The sequence below is a fragment of the Electrona antarctica genome (assembly GCF_951216825.1).
Source record: "Electrona antarctica genome assembly, chromosome: 22".
Classification (NCBI taxonomy): Eukaryota; Metazoa; Chordata; class Actinopteri; order Myctophiformes; family Myctophidae; genus Electrona; species Electrona antarctica.
In genome coordinates this window covers 13,149,299-13,170,452 of record NC_136805.1, presented here as the reverse complement: position 1 = coordinate 13,170,452, position 21,154 = coordinate 13,149,299, and the positions used below count along the sequence as shown (strand labels likewise).

The window sequence follows — 21,154 nt, the reverse complement described above, 5'->3', positions numbered from 1 at the left end:
TGGCACCATGGGCGCAGATCTCATTACGACTTAGAGAGGGTACACAACAAACAAGGGATTTTCTCAAGAGCATGTTCAGGAGGGGACATCAATATCATCAACGTGGAGGTCATGCTCATTTATGTTTTTTTGTCTTTCCGTTTATGAACTGGGCTGTTGTGTTTATAACTTTATATTCATTCGTGTTCGCTAAACATCGGTCATAAACTAGTTAACATGCTGTACCTTTAGAAATGAAACACAACCCTGGATGCACATGCACTCAGTCTCAATGATGTTTACAAATAATTGGTCCATAGGCTATACAGGCTAACTGTTCACCTTATCAGGGCTCTAGTCTATAGTGCAAGTATTAAACTTGCATTTGCCCCAAAAAATAGATGTGCGAAACTGGAAAATAACATGAGCACAGTGTTGGTGTAAAGAATACAACCTAGTCTACCGTAATTCTTCAAGCCTAAACTACAACAGATACTGACACTCTGAATTGCTGGAAGAGATTGAAGCTGTATATCGTGCACGCTATACCACGTGGTGCAGCGGCACAAACATGATTGCGAAGTTCAGCCAATCCTTGAAGCCGATGGGTTGGGAATTTCTGATTGCAATATACAGTTGGAACTATAACAACTCTTAAAGGCCCAAGGGCAAAGGGAAAATTCGTTTGGAAAACACTGAATTATTAGAGAGTAGACTATGCTGTTATATGAATCAGTCAGGCGGAGATTCCATTGGAGTCTGCTCTGAACCAATGTTCCCTTTCTCTTTGAGAAAACTTTGATGATGCAAAATCGGTCTCCCTATCTGCAGCTTTACTTGGTAAACTGAAGTACATTTTCAGTTTTGGATACCAATTAATTTGATCAAATCAGTCAGGACAGAGAACTCATTCAGGATACAGCCAGGATATAAACAACTGAAATTGGAAGTGATATGAAGCAAAAAATGAGAAGCCAAAATTGGAACTGGAACACTATAAAATGGAAGCCTATTAATGTGTTCTCTCCATGGATGAAACAACTGTTTCACCTGAAAAAGTAGCCTATTTTCTGTTTACTAAAGCTCTGGACCATGCGGTCCACAGGGAGACTACTGAACAAAGTAAAACACTCTAGTCTATAGCAATTGAGATAAAGAAGACTTACTGCGACTGTGATAAACTATATCTGTCTTATAACCTTTCATTATTTTAGGATAAACGCTTTCATATTTTTAATAGCCCTTTTATAATGTTTATTTTTGCACAGTTAATGCTCTTTAATGTTTTGTGTAGCCTAAAGCACTTAATTGCACTTAATTGTATAGTCTAGGCCTATAATTTGTACTCACCGGGCGTGGCACCACTACTGCCATGGTGACAGGAGAATCTCTACCAATGCATTGATTTCCACGAAGAAAGTCAGTTACAATCTCGAACAATGGACAATTGATTATTAAAAGGTACAATCCATACCATAGGCCTAATGGCCTGGATTCGAATGGTCAAATGGGATCATCTCCCACCCACATCCCACAACATAAGAGACCCTACATTTCTACTGTGACATTCCCCATAGTATTATATAGTATAGTATAGGCAATCTAAGGTTTAACCTCAAACAAATTGCAACACTGATGGAATGCACTGCATTTTCTGTATGAAGGAATAATTGTTTATCATCATCATTATCATTGTTGTCATCATCATCATCATCATTATCATAATCATCATCAGACCATTTAGTTTTTGAGTGGTGCAACCACTCCAAGGAACAGCAATGTCCGTGTTAACCGTGTGTTAATGTGTGTGACTGAGTACCAGTAGGGGCAAAAGTGGCGCTGTTGTTTCAGAAACGGAGAGAGAGAGATAGTGCTGCACTGTTGACTGCTAATGAGAGAGAGGGGGGGGGGGGGGGGGAGTTGCACCACTCAGTTCACACGGGTGTGATTTTTGTATTACTAAACCCCAAAATAGGAACTTAACTTTAACTGTGTGGTATAAATGTACTGTGGACCACATCCAATATGTCCAATAGTGGTACCATCACTCAAGCTATACTCAAGAGGATTTGATGTATTGTCAGATGTCCAGCTTAACATCATATAGCCATATTAATTTCATTCATATCAAATATTTAAATACTGAATCAAGCAACTTAAAAGCTGTCTGGGGTGTCAGGGTGAGAAGACAATAAAAAATGCAAGTGAAATATCCCTTTAAAAGTTTAAAGCATAATGACATTTCAGAATGTTGCCTTTATATACATGTAGGTTGTTAATGGTACCCCAACTTTCAGCAACTGTAAAAGAAGTCGCAAGAAAATGTAATAGTGAGTGTGACGGTCGAATTTACTGTCCATCATCAGAACACGTCTGGTTCTTCTGTGCCACCTGCTGCGCTCTGGCTGCTGCGTCATGTTGCTCTGTCCAATCACAGCTCGGCCGTAAGCGCACCGGCTGTGGGGCTCGCGGGGTGATGGCCATTCACTTTAAAGGCTGCTCGGCTCCTGCGTGTTGTGTGTGAGTGGACCGCGTTCCACTCAAACTGCCCGCAGACCCGCACACAACAGCGAGAGAGTGTCAGTGACAGCTAGTCCTAATATTGGGTTGAGTTTTGGCAAGTTTCGATTGTTTGCCCAGTGGTTTGAGGCTGCGTCGCTGTCCGTGCGTCAGGGCTGACTGAACCGCGGACGTGGGGATACATTATGTGTGAACTGTCTTTTTATGGAGGCGCAAAAAGATGTTGGTGCTGACTTGAGTATTGCTTTTGGCTAAAAAGAAAGGAAGACATTTGAGACAGAAGAAAACTCTCCATAGCATCACCACAACGCATATCGAGGAATAAGAAGAGCTGGTGAGTAGTGAATTAGGGCTATTTATTATTGTTTTATCAGGTATATATTTCGTATTTTGGACATCGCTACAGTAGTGTTCTGGACAGTTTTATTTCGGGGCTCTGACTTTCTGATGGCAGACCCCGCAGACCCCCATGCACGCACAGTGTGATGGTGAGACTGGGTTGGTACTTATTGGTAGCCTACAGTAGTCTACCGCGCGCTTATCAATCCACCTTGATAACATTAACAAATAGGAGAATATGGGCTCGTTCCTCGTTGAGAACCTGTTATGTCACTATCGTTTCAGAGAAGGGCAGAGGAGAAGACCAATATGCCTATGGTACTAATGAATGTCTGAAACGACGTTATCATTGATTGAAGTAGTTCTCCCTCCCTATACAGCTCGGAGGCAGGTTCCAAATGGGGCTATAGGCTATCATTGAAGCTAAATTAAGTCGACACAATTTTTATTTAAGCCTGCTATATATCTGAAAGCTACGGAATTGTCTTTAATGTCAGTATAGCCTACTGTACATTCAAATTCAATTGTGTATTAATCGCCCGGGTCATTGTAGATTGTGGCTCGTCAGTGTGGATACAAAGGAGCAGACAAAAAACTTAAAATGTCACAGACATCAGGGCAGGCTGTATAGTAGCCTGTCCAAATGGACGTCACATCACATCTCCACTGACTTAGAAACAATTACCTTTTGGCAGATGTTTGCTAGAGACAGGAGACTGTTGCAGAAGCACTTTGTCTTTGCCCAGTGCTATGAGTGTGTGGTAAATTGATATATTAAAAAAACGTTCAGGCAGAATAGTGACTTTCAGATGTTTTATCAGTCATAGGGCAGGCAGGTCAAGAATGCAAACATATTATGATGTCTGATGACATTTTGTCTTTGACCTTGTGCAACTGACTCCCAATACTGCCAACCAGCCCTGGTCCCCTAGTATGGACCCCTTCAACCTGGTGTCCCTATTTGGGCATGCCATTATGGGAGAACATTTTCTAAAATTGTTTAAATGTATTCATAAATGCAATTTTGACAAGCTCACAAGGCATCACATGGAAAAGGGAAGTGAGTTTGTAGATTTTCTATTTTGACTATTAAAAAAAAATAGGGTTGAAGTTGTTCAGTTCAGTGGTTTAGTAAACATTTGCAGTCAAACCTTGTTTGTTCAACATCAGACAAGTAATTTCACAATTCCACGGTAAAGCAAAATAGGTTTGATTGTACCAGTTGAGAAAAGTGCCAGAATTGAGCCTGTATACATATAATGGCATGATTTATAATTGTATTGGCAATAAAATCATATTTATATGCCATAATCATAATACTACTCATAAACAAAAACATATCATTGTGGCTTTTACATTTTTAAAACAATAACAACCACTCCACTACTCAGCAGCTTTCTGTAGCAGCTTGCTGATTTGAAATTAGCATAATGAGGCACCTAACTAAATCTCAAGAGGCATAATGATGACAAACTGTTGCATTTCCTCTGTAATAAAATGTATCCACCGAGCAGAAAGTGAGTGTGAATACTTTAACAATTTCGAGGACATTTTTGTGGATTATCAGGTCTGAAAGATTAATGAGTCATGACTCATTAGTCATGACCCTCGTAGACTCGGTTCTCTTAAACGGAATGATTCCCTGGTCTGTAAATGGAAAACCTGGAAGCCGGGGCTGATGACATGCTATCAAACCCTGCTATTATTTCAAAGGTTGAATGTGCTGTTGATGTAAAACATTTCATTCTTGGTTTGAGAGCGACAGTGTTGTTTTATTGTCGATGTGCCATGCTAGAATTGTGTTTACACCAGCAACAAATATGGTATTTTGACATTCTTGAGTTGTTATGTCTGCGTCTGTCTATACCTTTTTGTCAAATTATAATTTTGCCCTATTTGCCATGAAATCCATACCGTATGTTCCTGATATCGTGGTGCACTGCTGTACACAATGTATATTGTATATATGTGTTACTGTATTTATTAAGCAGTGATCCTGAGCTATGCAGTACTGTACAGTATGTATAGGTGCACACCTTTTTTCGTTTTCATATAATATTTTATATATATTGCCACTGGGTGCAATGGATCCAACATGTGGGCACCAAACCATATGATTTGTAATATGTTATTTGGCAGAAATTCTCTTTATCCCTCTTATAACATTTGTATTGATTAAATATGATCTAAAATGCAGTCGTGATAGGCTAGACTTCCCGTTCTTGTGTATGCTTGCATGCAAGATACGCTTATATGACCTCAGGGTGGCTGGTATGATTAGCTGGGCAGTCAGGAACAGTCTGACTGAGTGTGGAAAATGAATGAACCATGCTCGTCTTGGAACAGCTTCAGTGGAGGTGCACTTGAGCAAGGCTCATTATGTGTGTTCACAAATGTGTGTGCACAAATCTGTGTTCACATTGCGTGTGCACAAATGGCACTAAATGGACCCTCATCAGGGTCCATTTGTGCACTCTTCTGAGTTAAACGAACACTAAGGATTCTACTGTGAACTGTATGAATATGAAGCAAGGCATTGATGAAAAGGTACATCAGGGTCACAACTCGGTAAAAGGCTTAAAACTGCTGATGCAGCGCAGCTAGGTGAGACCATGCCAAAAAAACTATCTTTTGAAACTCCGCCAAGGCATGGAGTGGTCATCAGTAGTTGTTATGGTACTGTACAAACCGAATTAATATGTTCAGCTTTAATGCTGTCAGGTTTATGCGGTGGGTGTCTTACCATCTGTTTCCAAGTTTTATTGGAGGGATTAAAACTATATGAGACCAACTGAATGATGGCACGTCCAAATGGTTTTAATTAGGCACAGGAGAATTTACAGAAAATGGAAAAGGTCATTTGTTATTTGAAACTCCTCCCACTGCAGTGGTAAAAACAATAATCTGATGAGATAATCAATTTTGCTGTGTTTTAAAAGCATTTGTCCAACATATTCATATCCAGAAAATAAACACAGAGAGCAGCACCATTTGGAAAAGGAAAAACAATATTGGTGTCTCATTTGGGATGATGTTCATCATCTTCCTGATTCCTGTAACTGTGATTTCATTTTAAAGAGCACCGTCACATACTTGATGCCATCTGTGTTGTAGACGTCTACGCACGCACGCACGCACGCACGCACGCACGCACGCACGCAGACACCTGAGACTACTAAGCATTCAGCCTGATTCTTAGTTTGACGCATGGTGGTGTCGTGCACGGAAAATAGGCCAACCTGAAACGGTGCTTCTTACTTTCGTTTTCTTCGTAGGAGACTTTATTGATTTTAGCCATTTGAGAGGCACAGACAGACTGGGACTGTTACACTTCACAGAACGGACCTGTGAATCAGATCACCATAGTGCAGATCTAGAATATTATTTTGCTATTGTTCATCTACTATACTGTACATAATACATAGTGAATATTTAGAATATCTATAAAGAATGGAAGAAAATGATTTTGGTGACTCTGTGTCGAACCACAGTGACAAATGTTGCAGGAAAAGAGCAAAAAGGAGCACCAAGGCAAAGGAGGGCGGAACTGAGAAAGTGTTAAGTGTCCAATAATACCAATAAAAATCACACTCGTGTGAACTGAGTGGTGTAAGGTCTTATATAGACTGATCAGCTGTGGTCTGACGTAATGTCTGACATAATGAAATCACACCCATGTGAACTGGGTGACCATAGCAACCATGCTCATTTTTTCTGCACAAAAAAAGCCAGTTGTGAAATCACATCCGGGTGTGATTTCATTACGTCAGACATTACGTCAGACCACAGCTGATCATGCTATATAAAACCTTACACCACTCAGTTCACACGGGTGTGATTTTTTTGGTACGAACAGACACGGGTACATTTTTGAGTGGTGTAAACCACTCCTACAACTGGCTTTTTTGTGCAGAAAAAATTAGCATGGTTGCTATGTTCACCCTGTTGTAATGACGTAATGAAATCACACCCGGGTGAACAGGGTGAACATAGCAACCATGCTCATTTTTTCTGCACAAACAAAGCCAGGTAATGAAATCACACCCGGGTGTGATTTCATTACGTCAGACATGATTTCATTACGTCAGACAGACCTTACACCACTCAGTTCACACGGGTGTGATTTGTTTTGGTACGAACAGACACGGGTACATTTTTTTGGTACGAACAGACACGGGTACATTTTCTTTGGTACGAACAGACACGGGTACATTTTCTTTGGTACGAACAGACACGGGTACAAAGCCAGTTGTTGGAGTGGTTTACACCACTCAAAAACTATAATCACAGTCCAAAATCACAATCCATGGAAACCCTCGATCCACAGCCTCACCCTCAGACCTCCTCCTCACCTCTGATCAAAGTTGGGCACCTTTGCATCAAACTATTGTGACACTCCTCCTTTCAATCCTGTCATGCCCTTCATTAAGCACTCATCATTCATCAAGTCTTTTTCCATTGTTCCACTGGCAGACTTTCTCATCAACATAGACTACAGTACCTGTTCACCTTAAGGATTTTCTTCAAAATAAAGGTGCTAGAGTGCCAGAAGATATGGGAGATTTTACTATGAAAAGCCCCGCCTTCCATTCCCCTCAAAAACCAGGAGGCATAATGTTGCTTGCATACCTCGCGATGATTATGCTAAAGTCTCTCTAGAAGCATTAATATTCTAAACGAGAGGCATGTTGAAGTCAGAAATGAAGAGAAGTATGCTCTTTTGGTCAAAACCATGGAGAGCTCCCTAGATTAGGAGATATGAGGCATTCTTTCTGAACCGTAAACAAGGAAGTGAATGGCAGCGTGCGAACAGCGAACAGCAAGGAGTATGGCACAGAAGGAGAGGCCAACCCCCAAAAAAGAGAAATGTTTTTTTGTTTTTGTTTGATATCAATAAAAATCACACCCGTGTGAACTGAGTGGTGTAAGGCCTGTGACGTAATGAAATCATGTCTGACGTAATGAAATCACACCCGGGTGAACATAGCAACCATGCTCATTTTTTCTGCACTAACAAAGCCAGTTGTACCCGGGTGAACAGGGTGAACATAGCAACCATGGTAATTTTTTCTGCACTAACAAAGCCAGTTGTAGGAGTGGTTTACACCACTCAAAAAGCGCTATGACGTGTTTACACATCCACTGGATCCAACGGTTGGATTAGATATGACGTTTGTACATGTTAATGGAATCCACAACTAATAAAGTTGACAAAAAATTGTTTAGCTTAGTTGGTAGAACTCAGGACTGCCACCTGCCAGGATACAGTGGATAACTTCCAAGTCTCTAGGCTAAAAGAAAATATCTGATCTACAAGCTCCCAACATGCTGTGGTGTGTCAGCTTGTAGATCTGCCTTTCCCCCCAAATTGAAATTTAATTTTGTTGCTTGTTTTAAAATGTGTAGTGCAGTGGAATAGAGTAGACATATCAGGAGTTCATTACAGTAGTAATACATTTAGGGCTAGGCCTACAGTATGTGATTCTGGTAATATTACTGATCACTTGTTTTGCATGTCCGTGGCAAAAATGAAATATTGATGTAAATGTCCATCACAAGCTTGCATAGCCATGACTCCTCATAGCAGTCCACGGACAGCTCTAATTTAAGGCTAATAGAAGTGATCTTTTAGCCAGAAGGTGGTCAGTCAGTTTGATCTGGGCAGGAGCGAGCTAAGGAGAAATTCTGTCAACATCTGCTGTCGAGTTGGCCTAAGCAAGGCCCTTAGGCCTCAAATTCTTCTCTGGCCAAAAACACACCGCAGAAGTTATTGTGCAAATTAAGGGCAGGGTAGTAAATTACTTTCAGCAATCTATAAAGAAATATCAACCCAGGCTAATCCACAGAGTGTACTGACTGCCACCACAGCATATCTACACTAGGGCCTGAGGGCACAGAGGCTTTCTATCAATTTAAAGTTCTCTTCACATCCTGGGTTCTCTTTTCTCTGCTTGGAACCACTCCAGGGCTCCCAGCACCATCTGCTCTGTCCAGCCATTTGAAGCTCCTTATGAGTGAGAGAACAATCTGTTCTTTGATACTGTACTGTGACACCTGGTGTTGCTCCTATTATTAATGATGCAACTGTGGTCTTGTGTTGGTGTGTTGGGCTGCGTGTTGCATCTTCTGAGATGAGATGGAAACTTTGAGGTGTGGCACAGACGACCTGTGCTCCCCCACTCTGGTTACATGCAGTCTGTTATCACTGAAATGTAATGTGGTTGATGGCCAGAGGGCTGAAATGTGTTGGCCCAGTGCTGATTAATTACCGTTGGATGAGATTAGAGACCGGTTTTCTAGTACCTATTCCTATTGGTTCATTTCCCCCTGAGGTTTGATACCAGGGCCAGCTTGATGAGTGGTTTTGTTGAGCGGTGTCCCCAAGGGGTCTATACAGGTCCTGTATATTTTCCCTCTATACTACATTCTTCATAGAATGCTTACCAGTTGTTGTTGTTGAATGTTCGCCTATAGGACAAGGCAAGCCCAGAATAGGGACGGTCTGGTTCATGTTTGGTGTGTTTTGTTTTGTAATCAACCTTCACAAATGCAACCTTCGAAGTGCCCCTGAATCGGGACAGAGCTTGTTGTGGTTGTATTGGGCAGCTGGTTGCCAGTGTGGAGCTGTGCATGTGTGTGTGAATCAGTAGCCTATGAAAGATGTACGTCTATTCCAGACTAATACCATGTGATGCTGTAAGTAAGGGAACCATGGGCAAGACAGTCATGCAAATAAATGTTTCACCAGCTCTCTCTCTCTCTCTCTCTCTATCTCTCACTCTCTCACACACACACACACACACACACACACACACACACACACACACACACACACACACACACACACACACACACACACACACACACACACACACACACACACACACACACACACACACACAGGGCTGGACTGAGACAAATAATTGGCCCAGACTCAGACGCGTAACTAGATGTCAGTGGGCCCCGACGCAGGCAATGTACAGCAGTTGCGATGATACCTGGCTGTCAGCTGCGGCCTGTAAAAACAAGCCCAAACTGTGTGTGGGTTTATAAACAGCGGGGCACTGTACAGTTGTGATTTGTACCTGGCTGTTGGGACTCGAGACTGGGAAAGCCCACTGCATGCACACTCGCCACAGACACTTCTGACTTCCTTCACGTTATTAGCCCACATACAGCCCTGGCACTCTACCACTGAGCTGTTGGGAGGTGGGGCACGTGTGTGCCTATGATGTGTGTGTGTGTGCTGTGTGCTAGCAGCAGCCACCACCAGGCTCCGCCAAACTTTGTTCAACTCACTGTCATTGCATCTCTGTATGTAATATAATTTTATTTTACAGACGACACGGGTGGGCGGCCGTGTGGGCCTCTGGGCCCCCATGCAGTCGCGTTGTCTGCGTCACGGTAGTTACGCCCCTGCCCAGACTGGCCCACCACAACCAGCGCGCAGATACTCTACTGACTTTTCGGGTCGAGGCCCATACAAATACATGAAATACAAGCCCTTAACACCACCACAGTTACAGTACAACATAAAATGATACACAACCAACAGACAACTGATTTAGTAATTTAGTAGTACTAACATTTGGCCCAGACCGGCCCATCAGAGGGTCGGCCCACCGGGCATATGCCTGGTACCGGAGCCGCCTGGGACAAATGCGAGGCCCTGTGCGAACATTTTTGTGTTAATTAATCAATGAATTCATTCATATCCAAAACGATACAAAAATGACAATTTTTATCTATAAGGCCAAACCTTATTAGAAAAAATATTAATAGTATATGAAAGCCTTTTCAAATGTTTATATGTTACTATTGGAATTGCAGGTGCTGCGAAATGACTAATTACCTCATGCCAGTCAGTTGCACAAATATATTTTCTAGGTCATATCAATTAGCAGAGCGGAGCAGCTTCTCACTCTGCATGCAGCACAATGACCAGCTCTTCTTAAAGTTTACTTTAAACCATCCATAATATGACATAGTGTTGGATCTCCCGAGTCCAGACAAACAAACCTTGGATTAATTATTCAAACGACCAGCACGAGGTAAGTAACTAGAGTTCTTCACAGTTCACACCCAGCGGGTGTTATAGTGGATGTGTGATTTCTTCATCGCGTCGCTTTCCCATCAAAGTAGCCTCACACTAACTTTGTGGTCAATCAATATCAACCGTGGCATTTCTTAATTTGCTTATTTTATTTGTAAAAAGCAACACTGTATTAAGACATGGCAGTAAAATATGGGTGCAAAATGGAAATGTGTAATTAAATAGTTAATATCTCAGAGAGAGAGAGACGTAAAGCCGTTCCAATTTCAAAGAATTAAAAAAATCACACCCGTGTGAAGTAAGTGGTGCAACTCCGTGTGGGGGTCCCCGGAACATCCAGACCCCCAGGAACGTGCCCAGGGGGCCGGGCCGGTTCTGGTGAGCCGCCCCGCGTCCAAAGCGGTTGAGAAATGACAGAGTTACCATGTGGGGGTCCCGAGGGCGTCCCTATACTGTACTGTACTGATACACCTGAAATCATATATATATATATATATATATATATATATTAGGGCATTCACTTCTAGTCATTTTTACTAGTTGACTAGTTGCCTAGTTTACTAGTCGACTAGTTGTTAAACCACCTTTTATGTTTAAAAAACAGTTTTTTTTTTTTGGAAATACATATTTGTACATTAAAAAACTGTGTACATTGGTGACTATAACTATAATCTACCTGATATTGAGGCCTACAAAATCGGTTTTTTTCTTATCAACTAGTCGACTAGTACCAGCAAGGTCGACTAGTGGATTTACTAGTCGACTAGTAAACTAGTCGACTAGTTGCTTAATGCCCTAATATATATATATATATATATATATATATATATATATATATATATATATATATATATATATATATACAGTTAATATGTATGTGTGTGTGTGTTAGGCTGCACAACAGTGACACTTGGTTTTGAAAACCAACCAAATGCTATTTTCGTGCTCAGACACTGGTAGCCTGCCAGCCAGGCAGCCAGGCAGGCACACACACAAAGCTACTTAATGAAGTGGTTGTACCACTTAAAAATCCTGTCTAGCGCTGATTTGCAAGGCGCGAGGCCTCGCGAGGCCTGCATGGCGCGAGGCCTGCATGGCACGAGGCCTGCATGGCGCGAGGCCTGCAAGGCGTGAGGCCTGCATGGCACGAGGCCTGCATGGCGCGAGGCCTGCAAGGCGCGAGGCCTGCAAGGCGCGAGGCCTGCATGGCGCGAGGCCTGCATGGCGCGAGGCCTGCATGGCGCGAGGCCTGCAAGGCACGAGGCCTGCATGGCGCGAGGCCTGCATGGCGCGAGGCCTGCAAGGCGCGAGGCCTGCAAGGCGCGAGGCCTGCATGGCGCGAGGCCTGCATGGCGCGAGGCCTGCATGGCGCGAGGCCTGCATGGCGCGAGGCCTGCATGGCGCGAGGCCCTGTGCGGCCGCACCGTTCGCACTACCTAACGGCTCTGCCTGGTACGTCCTGTTAGCCTGGCTAATATTGTGTGATATTAGTCTGGCTTATTAGCCAGGCTAACGTCCTGTGGCCAATGGCCTGCACACACACACCAACTTGAATCTTTTAGAATTGAATTGTAAGCCTAATAAAAAATATATACAGTACAGTATTTAAAATATAAAACAATTTCAAGTTCTCTTGTGAGAACTATACTTGGGAAATGTGGCACTATAGTAATCACGCATGGACACACGTCCTCTCTGTCCTACCCTTCTTGCTGCCTCAGCATAGCCAGCAGGCACTTTCTAGGACAGCCTACAATGATTTAACATGATGGATAATCGATTTATAAGCCCAGCGTCATCTGAGGTTGGTGTATTTTCCACTTCAACGGAGGAGATTGAGGTGACTGTATGCATTCAGTTTGATGTCTGTGGAAACTGCTGTCTTTTCTTTCCATGCGAGTCCATGAGGTACTTTGGCAATTTGAGAGGAAAGCAAACACGGCCTACGTTAAAGGTTAGCTCTGTTTGCTATATAAAGGCACAGTGAACAGACCTGCAGGAAATATTATTTCAGATTATTCGAAGGGATCTGTTGACCAATTGTCCAGTTTCCATTCCATTAAATTCTATTGGCTGGCCTGCCTCCAAATGAACCAGTAGAATCTCTCATTTCCTCCTCCAGGGGTTTGGGTTATGGGGGGTTGAGGGGGGGGGGTTCCGATCATTCCATATTTAGACCTACGTATACTACTCGAGTATGAGACTTTCAAGTTTCAACATGAAGTTAACCAAATTTGGCTTTCCTCTCTCCTCTCCTCTCCTGCTGTATTGAAAACAAAAGGAGTGAATCAGCCCATTTAAGACCAATTCTCACTGTCATCATCTCTGACTGCCACTTGATATAATTAAATACTTTCAATGTTATGATGGGAGGTTTCTGTTCTCACTTTAAAAGAGTATAGCGTCCATTTGGTTGGTGAACTTGGTTACATTTGACAGTTTGACAGTTTCAAGAGGTAAATTCACAGTTAGGTTTTTTCAGCAACATATGAAATCATCAGGAGGTCCCATTTACTGGTATAGTATATAAAGTTGACACCGCATTATCACAACACCATACCCCCCCCCCCCCCCCCCCCCCCCCCCCAAGAGCACCTTCACCTTCTTCAGCAATTTCACAATCGCTCTGATGTGCATTCATAGCACAAATATAAGACGATGTGCGCAGATCAATTCAGGACTACAAAATGTTTACCAAGGTGAAAATGTGAGCCACTCTTTTGCAGTTTGTCTTTTAAACCTGTTCAAATAATGATATGATTTCAGCTTTCGCTCTGCATGACAATCTTGAACTACTGTATAATGTTGCTGTAATGGAACTTGAATCAATAGTTAGCTGGCAAGGCAGTGAAGGCACTGATTATTTTGCAATACAAGGTTAGAGAGCTCTTCACTGACGATGGACAACACACACACACACACACACACACACACACACACACACACACACACACACACACACACACACACACACACACACACACACACACACCTCAATGTTAATTCAATTATGTTTTATTGTAGTGTCAAATCGCAGAATCAGCTTTATTGTCACATCACTGATTGACAAGGTTAAAGGGATTGTGACATAAAAAATAAGTTTTTGTCATTTGTAAAGTTTTCTGAGCTCAATTGCAACCAAAAAACCTGAACTTTTAACATTCAGAAGAAGATAGGATATAAAGTGGCATAGAAACAGGTGTATACTGTGCATGATATACTTAAGACCGAGAGTTTGAGAATCCTATAGCAACCCACTTTGGTGAAGAGATTTGGTGTAAATCAACAGGGGACCAACTATGTAGCTTGATGTAACTGTTCAATGGAGTTCAATGGACAGGTGGCGCCATCTTGAGAGGTTTTTGTTATTACTTTCAATGAGGTGACGTCACATTCTCTTTCTAGATGGACCCCCTGGGTGCCATTTGTAAAAAAGTATGAATTAACACTAAGGACTTATGTGTTTTAAGGTCAGCATTCAGAGCTGTACAACAACAGACTCGGGTCTTTGATGTTGATATGCTACAATATAAGCTGATGTTCAATTCTTTGGCACTCTGTCCCTCAGCATCTGAAGGTGCTGGCAAAGCAAATAATGTGAGTACACACGCAGCAAGCTAAACATACAGACTTTTAGCTTCTTTCGGTGAGAGCTGACTGCCGCAACTTTCTAACCAATCAAAAAGTCTCACAGTGTGCCTCTTGCCAAAGACGTTCTGTATGGGGAATTCTAATAAGTATAAGAGGAATGAAAACAGTCTAAAGTTTTAAAGTTTGGATATTAATGTGTTTTGCCAAGTTCACAACAGAGTGGTCTCCTTATTACCCTGAGGCCCTATGCTCTGCAATCTACTGATCAGTTGATAATCATCTATAAATGAGCTATGTCTCGGTATGTCTGTAATCTGAAATCCACGTAACTCGCGAACCGTTCGCCCCACCGACTTCAAATTCGACACACGCGTTCCACACCACCACAGGGAGTGCAGTGCCCGGTGTCGAGTTCAGCCTGTTCTGACATCCCAATGACCGCAGGGAGTGCAGGGCCCGGTGTCAAGTCCGCCGGATAGCCGGTTGTCCAGAACCAGCACAAAAGCCTCTGCCCAGGCTATGGACATTTGATCACACCTGATCACCCCTAGATCTCCATATCTGGAGCTGGCCTGTTCTCTTCTGACATCACAATGATGTTCTGACATCTACTCCATATATGGGCATAAAAGGGACACAGACATAATAACTGGGTGGGGCATCATTTCCAACTTGCATCGTTCCAAGTAGGCCAGTGCCCAACGGGCACCGCTCTAGTACATTAAAAAGGTACATGATGAGCTGTTTATGACATGCTTTTAGTGATAGTAGAACATTCACATGCCAGTGGCTCTGAGGAGACAAAATCTGTCTTATTTTCTCTTTAAAAATGAATGTTTTTATGGGCCCCTTTCTGCCTTTATTGATGGTATACACTACAGTAGATGGACAGGAAATGGGGAGAGAGAGAGACGGGGAGTGACACGCAACAAGTGTCGTCGGGATCGGGACTCGAACCCGCGACACGCTGTCAGGCTTGGTGCCCAGACCGCTAGGCCAGCGGTCCGGGCCACTCTCAGTCTGTCAGTTGTCGTTGTCGAGCAGAAAGCTCTTACCTCTTTATTTGAACTTTTTGTGTTTTGTTTTGTAAATGAATGCCCTTCTACCATGCCATACTACAGCGTCACACAAAATAATCAAGTAGATATAAGCTTGATCTGCTACTACTTTGATTGAATTTGAATACAGAGGTTTCCAACTTTCCACCCCAGAGAGACGATTATATACTTTATTTTAATTGAGAATAAAATTAGAAATGTAACTCCTGCACACAGAAACTGCACAAAAATATAGCCTGTGGCATATTTCTTATTCAATGTCATAAAGGCTTTCTTCTTCATGATCATAAATGGGAGAAATCATTTGCTATATGTGAACACTAGGGCATAGCAGCGGTGGTCATTTTGTGGTGCCACAGATGGAAAACCAATACATTTTTGAGGGGCGCTAGCTAGCTGACGGCAGAAAAGTGAAGACGCCAAAAGTGATTGGCCGGAATGACTTTTGTGATGTTTGGCTGAGCACGGAATGTGACGTATGATGATAAGGGTGCCCCTCACTTCACACAAGTGTGTTCTTTTGCTTCCAGGCTATTTCAAGCCTGGAAGCAAGCCATCCATGCTCCTGGTGAATATGCCCATAAAACATTTGATTCTGTCATAACATATTTGCATATCATTTTATATACTATATTTAATGTTTGGTCATGATTCACCAGGCCTGCCTGTTATGCCCACATTGTGAGCTTGTAGATCAGTCATTTCCAGCACTGGACAACGTATGATGGAAGTATAAATCAGACACGTAGAAGTGTATAAGCTTCATAGCTGTACCTCACAGTATAGCAGTTGTTTAGTTTCAACTCAGAAAGCATCTGGCCTTTTTAGATAGTCCCCCATCTCTCACAGACAGCCAGCAACAGCTTGGTAAATACGTCTTCTACTCTTTGAGAATTAAGTTGCATGATTCATACTTCATAGTCTCTGCATAACGGAGGCGTTTTAATTGCAATTTGGTCGCTGCCTGTGGCACAACCATCTTAATCTGGAAAGTGCTGTAAATGTTAATTTGGCTTCAGTTGATGGTACATTTCCGTAAAATAAAATACACATCTGTAAAGCCTAATTTCTGTTGCACAACGGTGTTTCTCCCCAAAAATCAATTGGACAATCACAAATTGAATCCACATTCAAGCCACACAATTCCCATGTGGATCTGGTATCTTTCCAAATCTTACAGTTTACTATGAAAACCTGAAAAACCTGTCAGTCAGTCCGTCCGTCCGTCACGCCTCGTGACACGCTCCATATATGGCCAATACAGAATTAATTCCTATGTTGATCTAACCTCATCTGACCTCATCAACCCCTGTTCACTCAAGCCACCCTTAGATCTCAATATATGGAGCTGACCTGTTCCATATGTTGATCTGACCTCATCAAACCCTTGTACACTGAAGACATGCTTCAATCCCAGTGTACAGGGTGGCCGGGCCAATTGTGCATTTTCGTTTTTTTTCAAACTTTTTCTTCAGCTTTAATACATTTTCTACTCTACATCATTGCAGGTTTTCAGCGAGCCCACCCAGTTTCTGCAGGAACTGCTTTTCTAGTTAACTTCAACGTCGTCAGCTAATGTGCTACTAATACTTTTGTCTGAATTGTAAGACTTGTTAGATCTCAATGTCACTGGTCGGAACATCCTGTGCTCCCTGTAACACAAGGGTTTCTACTGATACCTTTTTTTCACGAAAACATTATTACAACGGTATTGTTGAGGGTCAAACTGTCTTATTGGTGAGATATTACTGTCTCACCATCATAAGGTCACACTGGCCATCTCTGTGCAGCCAATGCACCCATCAACAGCCACATGCACTATAGCTATTCAATGTATCCTTGGGGGGAAAAATGGAAACTAGCTCAGTTGTCACATAAGAGTATCCACTAAATGGATAAAAAAAAAGGTATGTGTGTTGGCCACAGACTGTTATTGAAAGTGCACTCTCGGCTCAAATGCTAAAGTGCTATTACAGTTAATGTAAGTAGAGGCACAGCTTTAGTGAAAGCACTCTTTTGTTTGTCTCTATACAGTAACTATTTTTCGCGTGCGTGCGTGCGTGCGTGCGTGCGTGCGTGCGTGCGTGCGCGCGCATTGCAACGCACAACTTACACAATTGTGGCTAAGCAACTCAACCAGGCAGAGATATTAACTCAGAGGTTCTATATCTGTGACCCTCAGACCCCGATCACTACCAGAGTAACTGTGCCTAAAGGTGCTTGCACATTATGTTGCTTATCACCTAGGATAGGTTATTATCACATGGAAAAGGTCAAATGTGATCGTATCCACCTTTGTCCAAATGTGAGTATGTGTGAGTATCGCATTGCATGACAAAACTCTGGCCTGCATCAGCCAGCCAGGGCAGCATTTGTTCATGTCAAGTATTTGGCCGCAGACCCCCATTTCTTTTGTGTTCCAGTCTAGGGACCCCCATAAGAGAAGATTTGTTTAAACATTTTAAAAAATAGCAGATGTTGAAGTGGCAAGCGTACTGCACATCTGCTATTATTGAATAGCCAATGTATGGAATATGGATAAAGGGGTTAAAGTTATTGTGATATATTAACACATTTTGCTGGGACCCCCCTCCCCCCCCACCCCCCACACACACACATACACGCACGCACGTGCACTTTAAGAACCCCTATGCCAGGGAATGTGTTACCTTGAAAAGGGAAAGCAAAAGAATTTGGAAGATTTTGACCTTTGGTGTCGTCTTCTTGACAGAAGCGGACAACATGAGTTGGATAATCTCCAAAAGGAGCCATTTTTCCACAAAACTGTCACATACTGCAGACTAGTAGAGAGAGTGATTGTTTTCTCTGTAATGAAAACACATGGAACCTGTGAAATTGCAGCAATCATTTATCCACAAAAGGTAGCAATTTCTGTAAACACAATATCCTTCACTTTACGTGTTGGTAGCTGTTACACAATCTGGAAATCCATTCAGTTTAGATAAATGTGCTGTTGTATAACTGTCTCTGTCAAAGGCTAAATAAAAGCCCTAGATCTAACTATTGTCAATGTGAGACAGTCGATTTCCAGGAAAAAAGGCATTGTATAGTTCTTTGTATGACAAATGGCTTGTTGTTCTTCTATGAAAACAATTGTCCAGGTTAATGTGGTGATGCAAAGTAAACCCTAGCAATATCTTCATTGGTATCGATCAATTTGACCATGCAGTTCATCGGTTATCAGATAATTAGGATGTGGAAATTGTCTGGGACGTACAGTTGGAGGCCATTGATATTGTCCTTTTCTTTTTGCTGAGGTTTGCGTGATCTGCGCAAAACCCCTTTTGGTGTTTTAAACATTATGTTATAATTTAGCTATTGAAAAATAGCAGACCTAAAAGCTCGTAGCGCGCCACTCGGTGGCGCGCTACGAGCTTGTAGGTCTGCTATTTTTGAAAAATCGTGAAAATATTTATTTCAGAAAACTGGAGGATTTAGAAGGATTTTTTAAAATTTTGAGGTCAGGCCTAAATGGGTCAAATGATAAGGGACAATATCGGTGGCACCCAACTGTACCTGTTCATTCTAACATGCGAGAAAGCTGCTGTTGTGGAAACCTCGTTGTCCAAAATGTTTTCTTTTCAGGTGTTTTGGGCTTGTAGCTTGGCTATTTTTGCTACTGTTGCGTGACACTGTAGTATGATGCAGTAGGACATTCAATTATTTAAAAAAATGTAAATATGGAGATACACCTTTTCTTTTGGACAGTGACGATATACTAGTAGTGTCATATATTGTTTGGTATGAAGTTTGTGTTAATAACATTAAACTTCTGGACGTTTTAATCAGTGTTGTTTTCGTCGACTAAAACTAAGACGAAAAATTTTCGTCGACTACCTATTTCCACGGAAGAAAACTAAATGGAAACTAAATAAACTGTGCTATGATGACTAAAACTAAGACTAAATATACTGACAATTTCGTCAACAAATAAAAACTAGAGTAAAATGTTAGGGAGAGACTAGTGGACAAGAGATCCAGTATAAGTCATTTTACACTTGGTTGTATGCTGAAAATAGCAGATCTACAAGCTCACAACGCGTCGCAGCGCGACGCGTTGTGAGCTTGTAGATCAGCTATTTTCAGCAAGTGTAAAAACAGTCCTTACGACGGCATCAATGCCCACCAAAATACATTTTAGTCGACTAAATCAACTGTAGATTTAGTCGACTAAAATCTCATGACATTTAGTCGACTAAAACTAGACTAACACTAACCAGGTGACTAAAATGTGACTAAAACTAAATGAAAACTATTCAGAAGACTATGACTAAAACTAAAATCAAAATTTGCTGCCAAAAACAACACTGGTTTTAATGCAGAAATGTGACGATGGTCAATAGAATATAAATATCGTCTCGTCGTGTGTAAACCTCATATGTCCAAAACTGTTCCAGGATTCAAATTCAATAATAGCTAAATTAGCAGATCTATACATGAATACGTACTGTATACATCATGAAGCAAAAATGTTCTAATGGTATCTAGTGGAATAATACGGTACAACATGTTTTACAGGGCATCACTTTATTCACCACAGTTGGGAACTAGAATCAGCTCAAGGACATAACAACAAGAATCCACCTTTCAGGCAGATGATTTATGCTGTGCCTTTGTAACATCTGCTACATGTCTCTTGTTTTTCAGTGCTGGCGGTAGTATAGGTCCTGTTCTTTTAGAGTTATTTGTTGAAGTGTAGTTACTACAGTTAGTACAGTGGTTTTCAAACTTTTTGTACCTGCAAGGCACTCTGAAAGGGTAAAAGTACAAAAATCTGTGCAAAATAGCCTCTAAAACATGTTCTCACTTTATCAGTATGATTTATTATTTTAGTAACATGTATGCAGCCACGTTTGGTTTGAACTTATATCGAGTGACGTGCAAACGTGTCAAGCCGTGAGTGTGACTAGTGAGTGATCTGCGTTGCAAGTCTGCAGTCTGCGTGGCTTCCAGGGATATAGTATATGCCTCTCCCCTTGGGCCGGCCCTTCCCATGTTCCCATGAGCCATCTAGTAGAAGAGTTGCGATATTGAGGGGGCAGAAACCGAGCGCTCGAGCGCTGTTCATGCAGTACGAAAAGGGACAAAGCGCCGCCATTGGACTGGCCCCATGAAGTGAACTCTGTCTTACTGGCTCTGATCAGAACTAGGTGGCAAACTGTCGTCTACATTTAATGGGTAGATGTTAGTCAGGTTTTCACCTGACAAAAATACAAAAAGTCCATGCTTTATATGGCATTCCCAGAACTGTTGTTTTAGCGTGACCTCGCTCTTACTGGTACTTTGACAAGGTCAAAGTGATGTGTTGTGTACTGTAGATCTGCTATTTTCTATTAATTTGTGGAAATTGTATTTGTATACTCTCCTGTTTCACTGTCACTATTCTCTCCTACCTCATTTGAATTTCATGTGGTCACTGTTTCTCATCCAGTCAAGCTCACCATTGCAGCTGTTTATCGCCCACCGGGCCCTGCTGGTGGCTTCCTGGAGGAGCTGGACCATCTAGTCTCCCACTTCCCTGTCGATGGCTCTGGATTCATCCTTCTGGGTGACTTCAACCTCCCGACTGAGAAGCAGCTAGACCCACTACTTT

General features: G+C 42.1%; 1 protein-coding gene across 3 annotated transcripts in view; it reads left to right on the top strand.

Annotated features, from left to right (window-relative positions):
* The first annotated feature begins 2,633 nt into the window (after positions 1–2,633).
* The window catches only part of chrm3b (cholinergic receptor, muscarinic 3b), a 118,902-nt gene continuing 100,381 nt past the window's right edge, over positions 2,634–21,154 (top strand). For all 3 annotated transcript variants that reach the window (XM_079492525.1, XM_079492526.1, XM_079492524.1), the window contains exon 1: positions 2,634–2,833. The gene's annotated coding sequence lies outside the window, so the exon portion shown is untranslated. The remainder of the gene's footprint in view (positions 2,834–21,154) is intronic.